We start from the raw sequence: 16,264 nt of genomic DNA, 5'->3' as shown, positions 1-16,264 counted from the left end.
CAATGCGGCAGCAGCGCGAAACATTCGCTGGATAGAAGAATGGGAACCCGAGGGGTTGAGGGGTTTTAGGGGGGGAAAGCGGCGGATAAAGTTGGAGGAACTGACTATCTACGACAGCAATTCATTGTGGATACTCATTAGCAGCAGGTAAACACATTTCTGGAACATTGCTTTTAATTAGTAAAACAGACGCCCGGTGTCACGGGTTCAACAAAGTAAACCAAACGGAAGGGCCCCTGTCCGTCCGTCCGTTTGTCCGTCCGCTCGTCTTTCTGTCCGCCAGTCACCCGGTGCCTTTTTAATTGCAAGAACGTCAAAACATTTACCAAATTAACGCAATCCAAGCACAACTAAAATGTTTCGGGGCGAAAGAAAACCACCAAAAAACACGAAAACGGAAGAAAGACGCGAAAAAAGTCTACCCCCGACTTTGGTCGAAAGCAAAAAAAAAAAAAAAAAATGAAAACAATGCTAAATGTCCGTCAATAGATTGCAGCCAGTGTGCGAGGGGAGAATTTCCGACTCTTATCAGATAAACCTGCTCTAATTTGTGTACACTTGGTCAACTGAACGAGGACGAATGGGAAGTGGAAATGATAGTTGGCCAGCCATATATATGGGATATATAATGAGTCTCAGCTGGTCGACAGGGCTGCGAGCACACCAAATCACCCTGCTCGAGGAAATGCTTTTTTCTGTTTTCATTTAATTTCACTTTGAGTCGCAAATCGTTTTCTTTTTTTTCATGTCGTTTCAGATATATACCCTGGAGACCTCGGGGGTATACGTGAATTGCCACGAATCGCTGATTTCGAAAGGGAGTAAGTTATTTGTTATAAGCATGCCATCTGACAACAATAAAACTTTGTTAACATTCCTCTTTACATTGAGTAATTTGTTCTTGAATATCAATTTCTTTTGGGTTCATTAATACATTTTTCAGAAGTGGTTAATTTTTTATTTCTAACAAACTATTAAAACAGTTTCATATTCTTTTCAACTTCAATCAATGCTTTTATAATATTTAAGATATATTTAAATAAAATTCTATGATTGAATATTTTGTTGTAATAATTAAAATTAAATTTTTTGTACCCCAAATTTAGTCACACATTTTTAAAGGGTATTCTTTATTTTCGGTTTATAAATAAATCCCTTTTGCTTTCTATTTGTTTTCAGCATTAAGCTAAGAGTTTTTTGTGTATCTGGGTGCGTTTTTTTTTGCCGTCTTGCCCGTTCGTTCTTTATAATTTTTTTTCGGCTCATGTAAAGTGTAATATATTTTTTCGGTACTTTGCAGCGGACAGATACATTTAAAGTCATTCAGTGCAGACATTCCGGGCGGCCAAGGGGGATTGGGTTGGGTGAGGAGATGGGGGTTCCGGAGGTTGCAGGGTCAGTGGATCGGGGAGCGTAAGAGACAGCAACGAATTAACTACAAACGACTACACATTAATGCCAACTTAACAACAGAAGCCGTCCAAGCGACAGGCCAGAAAATGGAAATGGTGGCGGGGAAAAAGGGCAAGGTGTTCGGGGAGGAAAAAAAAAAAAAAAAAAAAAAAAAAAGGAAGAGACGATGGACAGCATAAAATACCAGAAGCTAACGACTACGAACGGATATACGAACGACTGAAGCTGCTTGACAAACTGCGGGTGTGAGGTGGAGATCCGCAAGATACAGATACAGCCAGAGCTACAGATACAAGATACGACCCTGGACATGGTCACGGGCATGGCTAAAATACAATATATTATGCGTGCGTTGCCTCTTTTTTTCTGTTTTTTTTTTTTGTTCCTTGCCTCTCCTCTTTTCACTTGGCAACACAGAAACAGAAATGGAGACACCCCAACCGCCGGCATTCTTCAAAATTAACATACCACGAAAAGTACACAAAACAAAAGAAGTGTTTGCCATGTATGTTACTAGATGGATGGATGGATGGATGGATGGATATATGGTTGAAAGATACTCGGTGAATGCATGCCCCGTATCTGCGGATACTTGGCCACTTTGGGTAGCAAGTTGCCGGCCAACGGACAGCTGACGGCCGGTGGATCCGATGACCGTGTCCGAGCCACAAAACATATGGTCGAGATTTACCCAGCTGAATGGGTTGAGGGCTGAGGGTCTTGTGACCGAATCGGGACGTTCCGAGGCGAATTCTGGAGTATTACTTTCTTGCATCGCCGCACTAATTGACCTAAAACATGCTCGCATTCATTTTTACAAGGGTGAGGAATTGTAAATAAATATGATACATTATATTTCCACAGCACAAATTATTTTGGGGATAGCTTATGAATTTTTCAACTATATATAATTACAATATATTTATAAACCAATCAATAATAGCAATACGTTTAAATTAAAGTAGCTTACCCACTAAAATCTTTCAAAAAGTTCTCTTGAGTTTTTTTATGTAATAAAATGTAACATATTTTGTATTTTTTTCCAGCAGCAAACAAAACTTCTCTAGCCGAACCATCGATTTTTATTTCCCCATTAGATGCCATTAAATTAATGGCAGGCACACATCAACTCAACTTTAAAGCTTATCAATCTGGCTGATCTTAGTGGATGGTGAACTTTCTATTCTGTTCTTGGCAGAAATGTTGGACAAACTCTGGTTTCACGGCCCATTCACGTGGATCCAATTAAAGTTGCCACTCTGGCAGTTTTCCCAACAACAACAACAACCTCCGCTCGAGAATCCTTGGAAAGGAAAGGAAGGGAAGGGAGGAGGCCATCGATGGAGTTTCCACAAGAGGAAGCCACAGAATGCTTTGACAACATCAAGGACGATGATGTGATTCCGCCGGCTTGCCTCAATTATAGGAAATTGCGCAAATCCTTCAAACTTTCCGCCTGGCCCAATGATAAAAGTTCGGCGGCAAATCTGCTGCCAAGTCGCTGGGGAGCGGAACTGCCATCTTATTAGCGCGCTCTCGACTTTCCCGTGACACTAATCCCGCCGTTGCAAGTTCCCTGCACTTCAGTTTCAGCTTCAGCTTCAAGTTGGCTGCACATAAGCCGCGGCTGATCCACCCAAAAATAAAAGCGAAACAAACAGCCAAACAAAAGCGGCAACAAACTGGCAACAAAACAGGCTAACGTCGATGCCGATTGCGATTCTGAATCCGCATACGAATCGCGATTGCCATTGCGATTGCGATTGCGGTGCGCAGCTCCTCTCGAAGAAGATTAAATTCCAAATTGTTTTTCATGGCCCGACAGGCAGACGGACAGACAGACAGACAGCCAGCCGGGTCCTGACTTCCCCTCATCCAACCGGGATTTCCGAGGGTCTGTGCCCCCAGCCACTGGCTAATTCCCGCATGCAACGAAAACAATTTTTTACTTTCCACTTTTTATCCTTACCCTGTACTCGAGATATGCTTCAAGGAAAATGGGATACATTTTTATTAAAATAACCAAGGAAAACAAATGCATTGAGTGGGATTTGTGTCTTTAAAAATTTATAAATGTGTTACTTATGAATTTATATTTATTATTTATCTACCTTGGATGTTTAATAAACACCATCAACATTTATACAGTACTTTTAGGTTTGTTGTTTAAATTCCTTAATAAATTTTAGGGGTATACATTTTTTAGTTTGCCCATCCAATTTATTTTATTGTTTACTATTTTTATTTGAATTTTTTATGGAATAATTTGTATGCCCCTTGTTTAATGAGTACTTCATGGTCCTAGTAATTGTTTCTAGCTTACTTGTTTTTATTGCCGCTTTTCTTCGTTTTTTCTGTTCCTGAACAAGCGCGTTGATTTTATCAAGCTTATTATATGGGTCGTGGTCGTGGTTGCGGCCATATAATCGGGCTAGGGTGCAACCCTTTTTGGGTTCTTAAGCCGCTCCAACAACAATGACAAAGGCTGTTCTATATGGGGATCGGCTGAAGGGATATGGATCGGGGGACAGTCATATCCAGTCGAAGTGCATACTGAAAATAAAAACTGAGCAAGGAAAATAGGAATAAAATATTTAAATAAAAAATATGAATATTATATATATAATATATATTAAAATTAAAATTGGGAATAGAAGAAACTATGCTATCTAATAAATACTTTCAAAGTTATCTTATTTTTTAACTTTCTTTGAGTTAACTTTGTATCTTCTGCGCATTTCTGATGTTTATATTCGTTTCCAAAATGTTGTTGGTACCTCTTGGTAGGAAATTTATTAAATAAATATTCAAAGGTAATACAATATCTCTCAGTGCAGCCATCCATTGCAGGGCCTCAGCTGGCATCCTGGCCCGCATGATTCGCTCACATCCACGTCCAAGACCCTTTTGCCAGCGACGGTGCCCCCAAGTGCAATGCAGCGCGAAATTCCACTCATTTTTTAACAAGTTCTCAACGCTTTTGTTGCACAACAATGCGAAGGCCGAGCCCGGGGAGAAAAGTCGGGGAAAGGGATCCCGAAGGGACCGGGCCGTGACACTTCATATCATAAACTTAAGTACCAGCAGCGACCGAGGAGACAGCGGCATCTTCTGCCCTTCTTCCCTCATGGTTGCTCTCGTTTTTGTGCGTGCTCCCTTTACCTTCAGCAAAGGTAGCCCAAATAGTGCTGGCAACCAAAAAGCAGATGATACAAACACTTCTCAGGTTTGGTTAAAAAATACCCGAAAACAACTAAGATAAACTAACAACAACAAGTTTTTGATTATTAATAAAAAGAATTGTCCAGCTTTGGAGAAGCCAAATCTGTTGTTTGCTTGCCTCTGCCCTTTTTATAACCATGGTTAAAAAACGAACGCTAAAGATTTTAACAATAGCTTTATTATAATAAATATGATATCATATCCTGTTTGATTGTATGATAGTTTCTTTTAATGATTTTAAAACAAGCCATCATTAAATGTCATAACTAGATACCTTAAAATGTGTTTACTTTTTTTAAAGGATTTTGTTATTGTTTGTTAAATAAAGTTATACTTTTCGTAAGCACTTCCAAAAAGTACTTATTTCGCATCTTTGAAATGTACAAAAAAATTCACGAAAATTATTATTATCAGTAAAAGTTTTGTAAACTTTTTTATCCTAAAAAATAGCTTGCTTTATCTAAAAAAAAGCCAACACTGTCAGCACTGATCGCTCGTAACCCAAGAGCCAGCATAGTTTGCCAACGTCAGCGGCTACCGGAGTGGCTGCTACCGCTTTTGGTTCTCGTTTTGGTTATGGTTCTGATGATGACATTGACAGTAGACCCCGTACCCCCGAACCCCTTTCCCCCTGCCCCAGCCCCCTCCAGTCCGCCCCTCCACAATCAGCTGTTGCCGGCGAATGGGTTGCTCAAAGAACTACCTACGGGTACTTAGAATGTTTTGGCACAATTAAAGCTGCTGGTCGCCTGTCTCACTCAGCTGACGTTGTCGGGTGTCGTCAGTGTCGCTGTCACTGTGGTCGGCCTGTAGTTATTTATTCGCCTTTATCTCTTCGGTTTTTTTTCTTTTTTCATCCAGCCGCACTGTGATCTTCGCGAGCGAAAAGCTGTGGATCAAGTCGATCGTAAATTAAGCCGCTGATTGAAGCCATATACAAAGTTGCATTGAAAACACCGATTTTAGGAAGAGGAACCTGTTCTTTTCCAGTAACAGTATAGCCTGGTTGATATTATTGTATACTAAGTGAAAAGTCGGGGTTAAAAAAATTATCTGTACATTTTATGGCAATGCATACTAAATTTTATCTAAAAAAAATTTAAAATTTAAACCATTTTTATGTTTGAGCTTCCGAAAGTATATAAAAATATTTCTAATGGTTAAGATATGTCTATATCTTAATGGATTATATGATTTTAAAAAAGTTTTTCTACAAAATATTTAAAAAATAATAAAAATATATCTCCTTGTTTTGATCTACGGAATATAAGCTTAACAATACAGCTTTTTCTTCTTTGACTGCTTTCGAACCTTAGTAAACGGGAATGGCTTTTTAAAATATACAATAAAATCCGATACGATCTCCAACTCTTTTTGGCAAGGCAAGTTTAAGCCATTCCCCTCGGCTTGTGACCAGTGTGCATTGTCATTGTCCCATCAGCGTTTTGCTGTCGCTGTCATTATTGTTTGCTTTCTTGCTGCTGTCGGTTTTTTGTAACCTTAGAACTTCTCAAGTTGTTGCTGCCTTTCTCGCAGCCTTTGTAAATGGGCATAATACCGGAAACCCGCAACACAACAACAACCGCCGACAGTCGGTCCGATCGACAGACTATAGTAACCAGCCAGCCAAGCGAACAAGCGACCGACTGACACCGACAGCGACAACAGCTGAGAGCCTGCACTGGGAGAAAATGTTTTCCGGGAAAATTATTGACTCATTTCAAACAGCTTTTCTCATAGCATTCGGTTCTTTTGTCAAGAAATTATAATCTTAATCAAAAACAGATTATTTATATAAAATCAAGAAGACATATATTTCAAGTTCTTAAACGATAACCGATTAAAAGGCAAATGGTTTTCTTTTCCTATACTATAGTAACTATTTTAAAATGAGACATAAGTAACCTTATAGGTACATATATTGAAATTTTCAGATATAGGTAGGTGCCTATTATTTTTTTCTCCGTGTCGAAATGGAGCTTGAGTTGATGGCAGGAACCGTGAGAGGAGCGGGAAGGGGGGATCGGAAAAAAGGGAGTCGGGAAAAAGGGAATCGGGACAGGGATGGGGTATCTTGGTATGTGGTTCGAGCAGCTGAGTTCTTGCCGGTGCGGTTCGGTTCGCTCCGCTGCCTCTCACTCATTTCATAACAAAACGCCACAACAAAGATCCAAAACTTGAAGGAAAACAATATGAAAGAGTTCTAACGAAAACATACCTCTTAATTAGCTGAAATCATTTTTTGGTATTTATACCTTTTTAGGATATATACAAAATAGTACTCTGTAACTTATTAGATAATCAGTTATTAAAATGAAAACATTTTGCAGTTAAACATATTACCAGTTTCTAAAGTGTTCCACATTTCAAATTTTAACATTTAATTTCCGATTGAAAAAAATAAACAAATTTATGTAATAAGCTATTAAACAAAAAATCATTTTCAAACAAATTTGTAATGCCTCTATAAAATATACAGTACAAGCCAGTTATTTATTTTTTCGGGTAAGTATAGCAACTAAAACAAGAACATGTTTAAGTCGAGGGTACAACTTGTTTCAAGACAAATTGCAATGCCGACTTGGCCGCAATCCCTTTCTCTGTCAGAGTAAGAAAAACTTGCCGGCGGTTCCGGTGAAAATTCACGTTTAACCGAACAATTAATAGAATCCACTCGACAACTGCACAATTTACAACATTGTGTTCTGTCCACCGAACTCTCCGACTCCAACTCCAACTCCGTCTCCGTTCTACTGGCGGTTCTGTTTGTTTGTCTGTAGCTGGCAGCATAATTACCACATATTTTCTGTAAGTGGCACGGTGCGAAGTTCCCATTTAGCCAAGTCGGAGGCCCCGAGTTAGCCACTTCCCAGACCGCCGATGCCACGGGAAATGAGATTCATTCTTTGCGTTTTTCCCTCCTGGCTTCGCCTTTTGTTTTCCGCAGCATTCCGAAAATATTCCACCGGCGGTATGATGATCACCACTTGAATCTTTCGAGTTGGGAGTTCACCGAATGCCCTGGAAAAACCGAAAGAACAATTCACTTTGTTGGAGTCTATGATACGCTTTAATTGAATAATGGGGGATTACCAGAGGAATTTGATTTAATTATCCGTAATACGGATTAATAATACCTATTTAGGTACCAGTATGCCAAGGAAGTACATAGCAATATAATTATTTGTTAAGGTAATATTAAGCAGAAGAGCACTTGAGATCTTAAGTTCTGGAATATTCCAAATCAAATTGAATATCTTTACCCCATCAACTTGTTATTAAATACTGATACACATATGATAACTTTTATGTTAAATAAAATCTCTAAAACCATTCAATTTGTAATGGTATATTGAATTCAGAACTCAGAATCCCCAGGTGATATTCTTGCCATGACCAATTTCAAATGATTTCCCTTTTTTTTTGTTTTCATATCCGTTTCTTTGATTTTTTACCCGCAGACGCCATTAAAACCATTAACTGATGAGCGGCCGGCAACTAATTGATGAGCGTAAAATAAAAAACCAACCAATTTTTAATTAAAATTTGTATAATCCACAGCTAAAAGTGGGGGCTGGGACCCACCGCAACGGATAAGATCTAATTGCCATAATTAATTCTCATATAATTTGGACGGCGATTCCGACTACTGTTTTGTGTCTGATCTTGTGTTTTTTGGGGGCCATTTACATAATTTCATAATATGCAAATGGATCTGCATCGGGCGAGATCGAAGATAGAAGCTATTAAAGGCAGGGCAACAAATCAAAGTTGGACTGGGAGGCCTCTCCAGAAACAAATTGCAGATCGGTATCTTTTGATGCGTAATTAATAACTGCAGGGGGAGCCCTTAAAGGAGGATCCCAAAAAAAAAAAAAAATATATAAAAAAGACCGAGGGTTGAGGCACGATAATTCCCGGATCTGTAATGCGAGACCGAGGAGGAAAACTGGAAACCGCAGCGAAGACAATGAAAACCGTCGTTCGGGGAAAAGTTGAGTGGAAACCCCTGGAAAATTTGTGTCTAAACCGGGTTCTGTTTACTTGTTGTTTTTCCTTGCACCCATTGTGAAGAACCTACCCGACAACTTTATTGATAGATTGCGATTTCTGGGACTTCTTTTGGCTGCCTAACGAACAAAAGGCAACAAGTTTACAATTACCTTTTGTCAACGCGAGATTTCTAAAGGAGGTGAAAGCCAAAATTTGCGTAACAATAAAACTTTTCGCTCGCTGATTTATAGATATTTAATAAAGCACTTTCCCAGGCAGCACTTTTCTCAAGGCGAAGATCGGCGAAGAAAGGCATTATCATTTGCATGATAAAAGTCGAGAGGGAGGAGTAGGGTATGGGAATGGGATAAATGGGTGTGTCCTTGCGATAATAACAAGCTCCTTTCTTGCACCCCGATCGCTTAGTTTACAGTTCCTGCACAACCTGAACTCTGAATCTGAACCCCCAAAACGAACGATTTTCACGATTTTCCAACGCCGCCTGTTTTTCCCCCTTTTGTTGTTTGCCAGCGCAAAATTATGACGCAATTTATAGTTTTTGAGTTTCATTGTTGAGGGATTTCGGCCGAGGCATAACTAAGATTTATTTCCGGCTTTGTGAAATTTACACCGCATGCCACCGGAATCGGTTTCTCTGGCCATCAGCAGCTGTAAGTTCAGCGAATAAGTCGGGGCGGTTTGAAAAGAACAAAGTTCTCTGCTTTTTATAACGTGAGAATCATACGGATCAATCCCAATCTCAGATTTGAATGGGCATATACTGGCGTAATAAAAATGTTTATGACCATGGCAACCGGCTGTAATCTTTAATCCCCGCCCTGTCATCCGAACAAAAGCTTCACAAGTCCTTCTTTCATAGTTCTTTTTTTGTTTTTCTTGCCTAGAGAATCGGTCATGGCAATAACTTTAATCTGCCTTTCATTGATTACAGTGTGTTCTTGGCGACATTTATGCCCGTAACGATGGATGTTTGATTTTGATATCTGTTTATGGCCAAAGAAACTGCGACTTTTCTCTTTGGTGGTGGAAATATGCAATGGAATACATTAAGGTGACTAAAGTGCTGCGACTGTTGTACAGTCACGTTGCAAAATATTGACTTTTCAGGTATCTTCTTTATAGATTTCTATATACACTTATAATCATATCAACTTAAGCCATACTTATGATATTTATTTTACTTGAGCAATAGGTATAAATAACTTTATTAAAAGAGTTCAGCAAGCATGTTTTATTATTATATTATATACTTATATTTAAGGTTTGTATCTTTATTCCTTTTAGAACTTTTCTTTTTTTTGTCAACCGAAAAGATGCCATCAGCTAAATGCAAATGAGAAAGCATAGTTTCTTATCGCTGAATAAATTGTCGGCCAATAAGCATATGGGAGACCCTAAAAAGGCATCACAAGGAGTATAACTCATCGGGGAATGGTTGCGGTCTCTAGTTTCTGACAGACTTCCCCCGGCACTACGATGATGCAAAAATAATTCATCCCAATAAAATATGAAATATTACGACTCTCTGACCGAGTTGGAATTTCGGCCTGGTATCGCTGAAATCATAACTCAAGCTGGCCGGCATTATGTAATCCAATACCAGAACATAAAGTGCACGAGATGTGGCACTCGTTACGTGGCTCTATGTTAATATTATGCGATAATTTATGGCACTTGCCCGATTTCTGTGTCAACGCTCGTGTATAAATAACAAATTTCGGTTTACGACACCGCCGACCTTCGCTGACCTCCTCGAACCCCCTCGGCATCCAATTTGTACTGAAAATCTATGGGGCCGCCGTCCACGGATCATTTGACAAACTCAAGACAACGACTGTCTTTGTATTATGACCGCCGTATGAAGTCTCCACTAAAAGCATTTGATTTGTGGGCCATCAAATGCGAACTCTATTGTCGGCCTTTCTACTGATAAGCAACTAGAGCTCTTTTTACGCAAAACTACATTTCACACAAAAAATTCTTTATTCGAAATATGTTAATGTGAAAAGTAAATTTAACTCTACAAATAGTCTTCATAAACATTTGTTCCATTAATTAAAGGCTTTGAGTTATTGGTTTAATTTTAATTCATTAGCGAGTGCCGTTTGGCTTTATTATCTGGATGTAATAAATACGTTGGCAGCGAATCGAAAATAAATATTGTTTCAATTTATTGGGCTTGGTTAAAATGAATTTCGGGTGAATGCGGCACATGCTGCCGACAGACAGACAAATGCAGCATAAATCATCTTCATTTTCATCTGCAGCTACAAGTTGCAGCGAAGCGTTTGCGTTTGCGTTCGCGTACTTGCCACATGCTGCCAAATGTTGGAGAGGTTCTTTCTTCAGCCGCTTCGCCCACACAAACATTTCCCTTTCCATTACCACGAACAGTACACTGAAAAAAAATTTGTGAGTACTTTCTATTCGTTTGTGTATTTTCTTTTTAATTAAACTACATTCACAAACAATAAAAAAAAGTTTATAATCATAAGACTCTATAAATATTTGTTAAATCTGACAGGATAAATACAAAAAAAAATGCTAAATTTATTTGATTTTACAACAAATAATATTTATTTAATTTTGGGACTTTTTTTAGAATATTATTTCTTTATATTATTATTTTGCATAAAATGTCTATCATTTTTCTAAGTGTGCAATTCGATTCTTTCACCCATTCCCAGTACCATTTCTTTCTCCCGAGTTGCAGTTGCAGTGGCCACGCCGACACTATGCCTTTGATTTATGGGCCAGCTTCCAATATAATTATGTTGTATCCGAATCGGACGAACGATGCACGGACTAGAGCAGATATCTCAGCTATTTTCGAAAATGAAAAGTCTCTGGGAAACTGTCGCTATCCACGCATCGAACTGGGGCACATTTCGACTGTGGTCGCTTTCATTCCATTCCATTCGATTCCATTCTATTTTAATTAAAATTTAACTTGCCAAAAAGAAGAAGAGTCCCAGAAAATGTAAATTGATTTATGGCCCCAGCCTCCGCGATGCACCAGCCCCATCGTTGTTGGATTTATCCACCGAATCGAGTGCTAGAAATATGGAAAATGGGGCTAATCTTTTCGACATGTGATGGTTAAGCAAGAACATCTTTGGGAATTTGTAGATCAGGCAATAAAATGATAGATTGGAAGGCTAAGCTGTAAAATATAAACATTTTATTTAGGGAATTAAAAGGGTTTTAAAACTATTACATGTTTTATTAACTGGTAATTGGTTTGAGGTGGGTGCTCTATTTTGTTATTGCAACTATTTAATATTTTTGTTGTACTTCCTCAAATATCTCATAATTTATAAATTTACAGACACAGATACATGTAGCTGAATATAAATTCTACATGTGTACAAATCTCATGCCTAAAAATGATTGATTTTTCAAATATAGAAGACACTGTTTGTTCGTTAGTTTTACAGAAGCGTGTGTGTGTATATGTATCTCGCAAATTTGATATATGAGTGTAGAAATTAAAACCGAAAATTTTTCGTTATCTCTTTGATGCATCTGCCACCCGCCCCCCTCCTTGCCATCCGATTTCCAGAATGATTGAGCATGGAACGCAAACATATATACGTATATATCCGCAGCCGAGTAAAATCAACACACCAACATAACCTCACATAAATAAATCTGTCAAGTGTTGCGCATAAATATCTCGGCAACATGTTGTTATGCTTTGTTGTTGCCTCAGGATGCTGCTTCTGCTGCTTTTCGCCTTGATTTTATTGTATTTTTTTGTTAAATCTTTTGCAGTTGTTGTAGTTGCAATCGTTGATGCCGTTCTGGCTGCTGCACTGAAAAAATTGCAATAACAAAAGAAACACCTAACAGAGTTCCCTTTTTCATTTTAATTCTGAGATATCTTTTTATTACAATTTATTTCAAGATCAAAGATAACATGCACATTTAAACAAGTAACATAATACATAAAAAACTATTATTTATTAACTTTATAGTATTGGAAATATTTTACTTTTTAAATAAACTCAACTTACAAAAAAATAAAAGAACCAAAAAAATAACTTTTTAATATAAATTTTCGTTATGACAAATATTTTGTATTTATTTTGAGATGGATAGCGGTCTTCAAAAAATATAAAAATTTTTTTATATTTTTTGGAGGTGCTCTGTAGTTGTTGCTGCTGCTGCATCTGCAATTTTGTTGCTTCTGCTGCTCCTTCTGTTGCTGTTGCTTTAATTAAATGCTGCAATCAACTGCGTAGCGCGATATTTCCAATGAAAAATTACGAAAAAGTGGCAAAGGCACCGAAGACATCGTAGCAGCCTGGGGCCGCCAGGGGGTTAAGGGGCTGCGAAGGGGTTAAAATATGGGGAAGGGGCGAAGCCATTTGGCCGCGGGCTGCCCTCGTGTTTGTGCATTGAGAAAATTGTGTCCGTTGCACATTTGTTGACTTTGCCACTTGCCTGCGTGTCCCCCACTCCCCCCTTCTTTTCTCCAGAACCCCCTTTCCCCACAGCCGAAAGCCTGGGTGAATTAAATTCATAATTAATGCGTTGCATGCACGCACACACACTCGCACACACACATGTTGGGGCACGGACGTACATACTGTATAGTGTGTATATATAGCCGCTACCGTTGCCTCTCTTTGTTGCCTGACACGTTTATTAAAACTGATTTTTTCGGAATACCCTTAAAAATGGGGATGACCGATTCGCAAGGAAAACATAAAACTTATTTTTCTTAATATTTACTTTTATTCCAACAAACCTATTCCATTGGTTTGGAATTATAAACTTTTCAAGGGAACTATAAACATAGTTGAAGTACTTAAAAATTAATATAATTTTAAATAAATTCAAAATAATTCCTAAGTAATTATTAGAGTACTTAAATTTCGGCTTTACATTTAAATAATCGTGGAATATTTTTGTTTTAGGTTTTTGTTTGACTTCATTCTGGGCATATTTGGCAGGCATTTTTTTGCCCTTTTGTTGGGGCTTTGTGTAAATGTGTTCGACTCGCCTTGCTCCTTCACTTTTCGCATTTTTATAACGAATTTTGATTTTATGCCAAAAGCACGCAATTAGAATTTATTTCTTGTTCATTTTGCCGTTGTTGTTCGCATTTATCCATTATGCGTGTTTTGCCTTTTTGCATCGGCACGCAATTTTGTTCGTCAAACACAAACCAAAAAAATAAAGGCCCCTAATAAAATAACACGAAGAGAAAAATACAGAAAAGGCAGAATGACAGAGCGTTTCCCTGCATGAGAAAAACAAAATTTACTCACTCACCCACAAGAAAAAGAGGAAAAACAAGTCTAGGGGAAAAGAAAAAGATGGGGAGAATGTCACCGATTAGGTGTAATTTGTATTTAATGATTCATTAAAGCAATTTTAGTGTCAATCATTTTAATTTGAATGGCTTATCAGCAAGTGCCATCAGGTGACGAAATTAATCAAATTTCATATCAAATGTGTCAGCAAAAAAGTTTTCCAAAACATGGTAATAGGTGTTCGAGCCTACACTCAAATTTTAAGGGATATTTTCAGAATTACAGAAAGTTTTCATGTTAAAAAAATTGTTTCATTTGTATGTTATTATTCACACCTAGTCATATTGCTTTAACAATTTTTTTAGAATTAATCAAAGCTCTAAGATATGCTAATTAAGATCATACAAATCAAAAGTCTCCAACTATTATGACTTATTAACAAATGAGTTGCGATCTTCCATTGCGATCGGTGCAGTATAATTGCAGAAGATTACAACAATTAGAAATAAATTATAGGCTTATGCCGTATTTGAATAAAATTCTTTGAAAAATCACCGACAGAATCGTAGAAAACACGCTTGAAATTAAGATTGCATAAGCCTCTTAATATATTCATAGATTCTGCTTTTCATTTCTCAGTCCGGTAGGCAACCTTATTAATTGCCTCAGTTTTTTCCTAGTTTATGTACCATTTTTATTTCTTTTTTTTCTGGGTTTATAGTTTTAAACTGGCCATGGAAAGGGTGTACGCAATTATATATTTGCATAAGGAAAAACCAGCAAACGGTAAAACGGCACGTAAAAATGTATTTAATTATAATTATTGCGCTTCTATTTGCCCTGCCCCAGTAGCGATTCTCAATTCTGGCTACTGTTCCGTGGCTGCTTATATTGTGTTTTTATTGCCGGCCGTTCGGGAAAATTATAGTAAATATAAATAATAAAACACGGGGCCAGGGGCGAATGATAAAGTGCATTAAAATGCACGCAAAGGGGGCGGCGATGGGATGGGAGAAGGCGTCCCTGCCACGCCCCCAAAAAAACCGCAATTAAATTGCATGGCACGCAACAGGACGCACGACTCGATAAATTGTTTTTTTTTTTTGCTCTCTCTGTTTTTTGCGAGACTTTTCTATGGCAAAATGCGATCCTGGCGGTGGACACTGGGCCACAGCCGCTTATTATCGCAGCTAAATTATTCAGCAGTCTGACAACCGGACAGGAGCTCCAGGTTCGAGTTTCTGCAAATGGGCGGCCGGAGGGCGGAGGAGAACCATAAATTTCCCCTGCACTCCGGAACCCTCTGGATGGAAGGTGGCCAAGTGGTCTAATGACTGCCGCCGGAGAAGCGCCTAATGAAATCCCATAAAGAGCCGGGCAGCTGCAATTAGTGCTCGCCGATCCGGGTTGCCTTTTTTCTACGACCACTTGGGCTTAAACAGCTGGGAAAACATTTTGCTTAAGCTGGGAGACTAGAACTTGTGTTTAAATGAGGAGATTTCTTGTATTAAAACCTTATCAAACAAACTACATTTTAACTACAAACTACATTTACATTTAGTTGCTTCGCTTATCTAACCAATTATAAAAATGAAATAGAAACTATATGTAATCTATAGTTTCCTCACGGAATAATTTAATATTTTTTTATATTTGTATATACTTTTAATTGTCTGTACTATGTTGTTGAATTTATTCAATTCTATAGCCACTCGCTGCAAGTTCAAACCTATTATTATTGCGCTAGTAACTTATTTATTATAATAATATAATGGATACAGCAAGCTGTAGATCACTGTCGTAAAGAAATTATAGTGATTTAATAATAATGCCTTGTGAAAAACACCGCTCGTCCTCAGAAGTGATCAAATTCAGATGCACGACAACGATCCATTAGCAGATAGGCCCTGCAATTTCGAGCTCAAACTGCGATTAGCAGCATCGCATAAAGTTGTAGCATTGAAGTTCACGTTTTATGGCCCATTTTAGAACAGCGGATAGATACAAAAAAAAAAAAAAAAAAAAAAATAAAAACTGATCTTCATGGGGAGATACACAAAGTAGTTTACCCATTTAATAGGTCAGCTCTTGGCGGAGGAGAAAGGCAAGCCGGCTAACAAATGTGCCCCATCGCCATTGTCCCGCATGCATAAGTGTGTGTACTCTATGTTCTTTTTTTCCATGAGTGCAGGTACAACTAAGGGTAATATAATAGCACTGAGCTTTTTGTAATTAAATAGTTATGTTAACTATTTAAGAAATTTATTTCAGCTTAAATTCCCAAAGAAAATACTTTAAAAAGAATACAAATTAGTAAAAAATTTGTTTATTCTTTTTTATGATAATTATTTTAT

Source organism: Drosophila ficusphila, unplaced genomic scaffold (assembly GCF_018152265.1).
Source record: "Drosophila ficusphila isolate 14025-0441.05 unplaced genomic scaffold, ASM1815226v1 contig_286, whole genome shotgun sequence".
NCBI classification, from domain to species: domain Eukaryota; kingdom Metazoa; phylum Arthropoda; class Insecta; order Diptera; family Drosophilidae; genus Drosophila; species Drosophila ficusphila.
Note: the sequence above shows the minus strand (reverse complement) of the source record.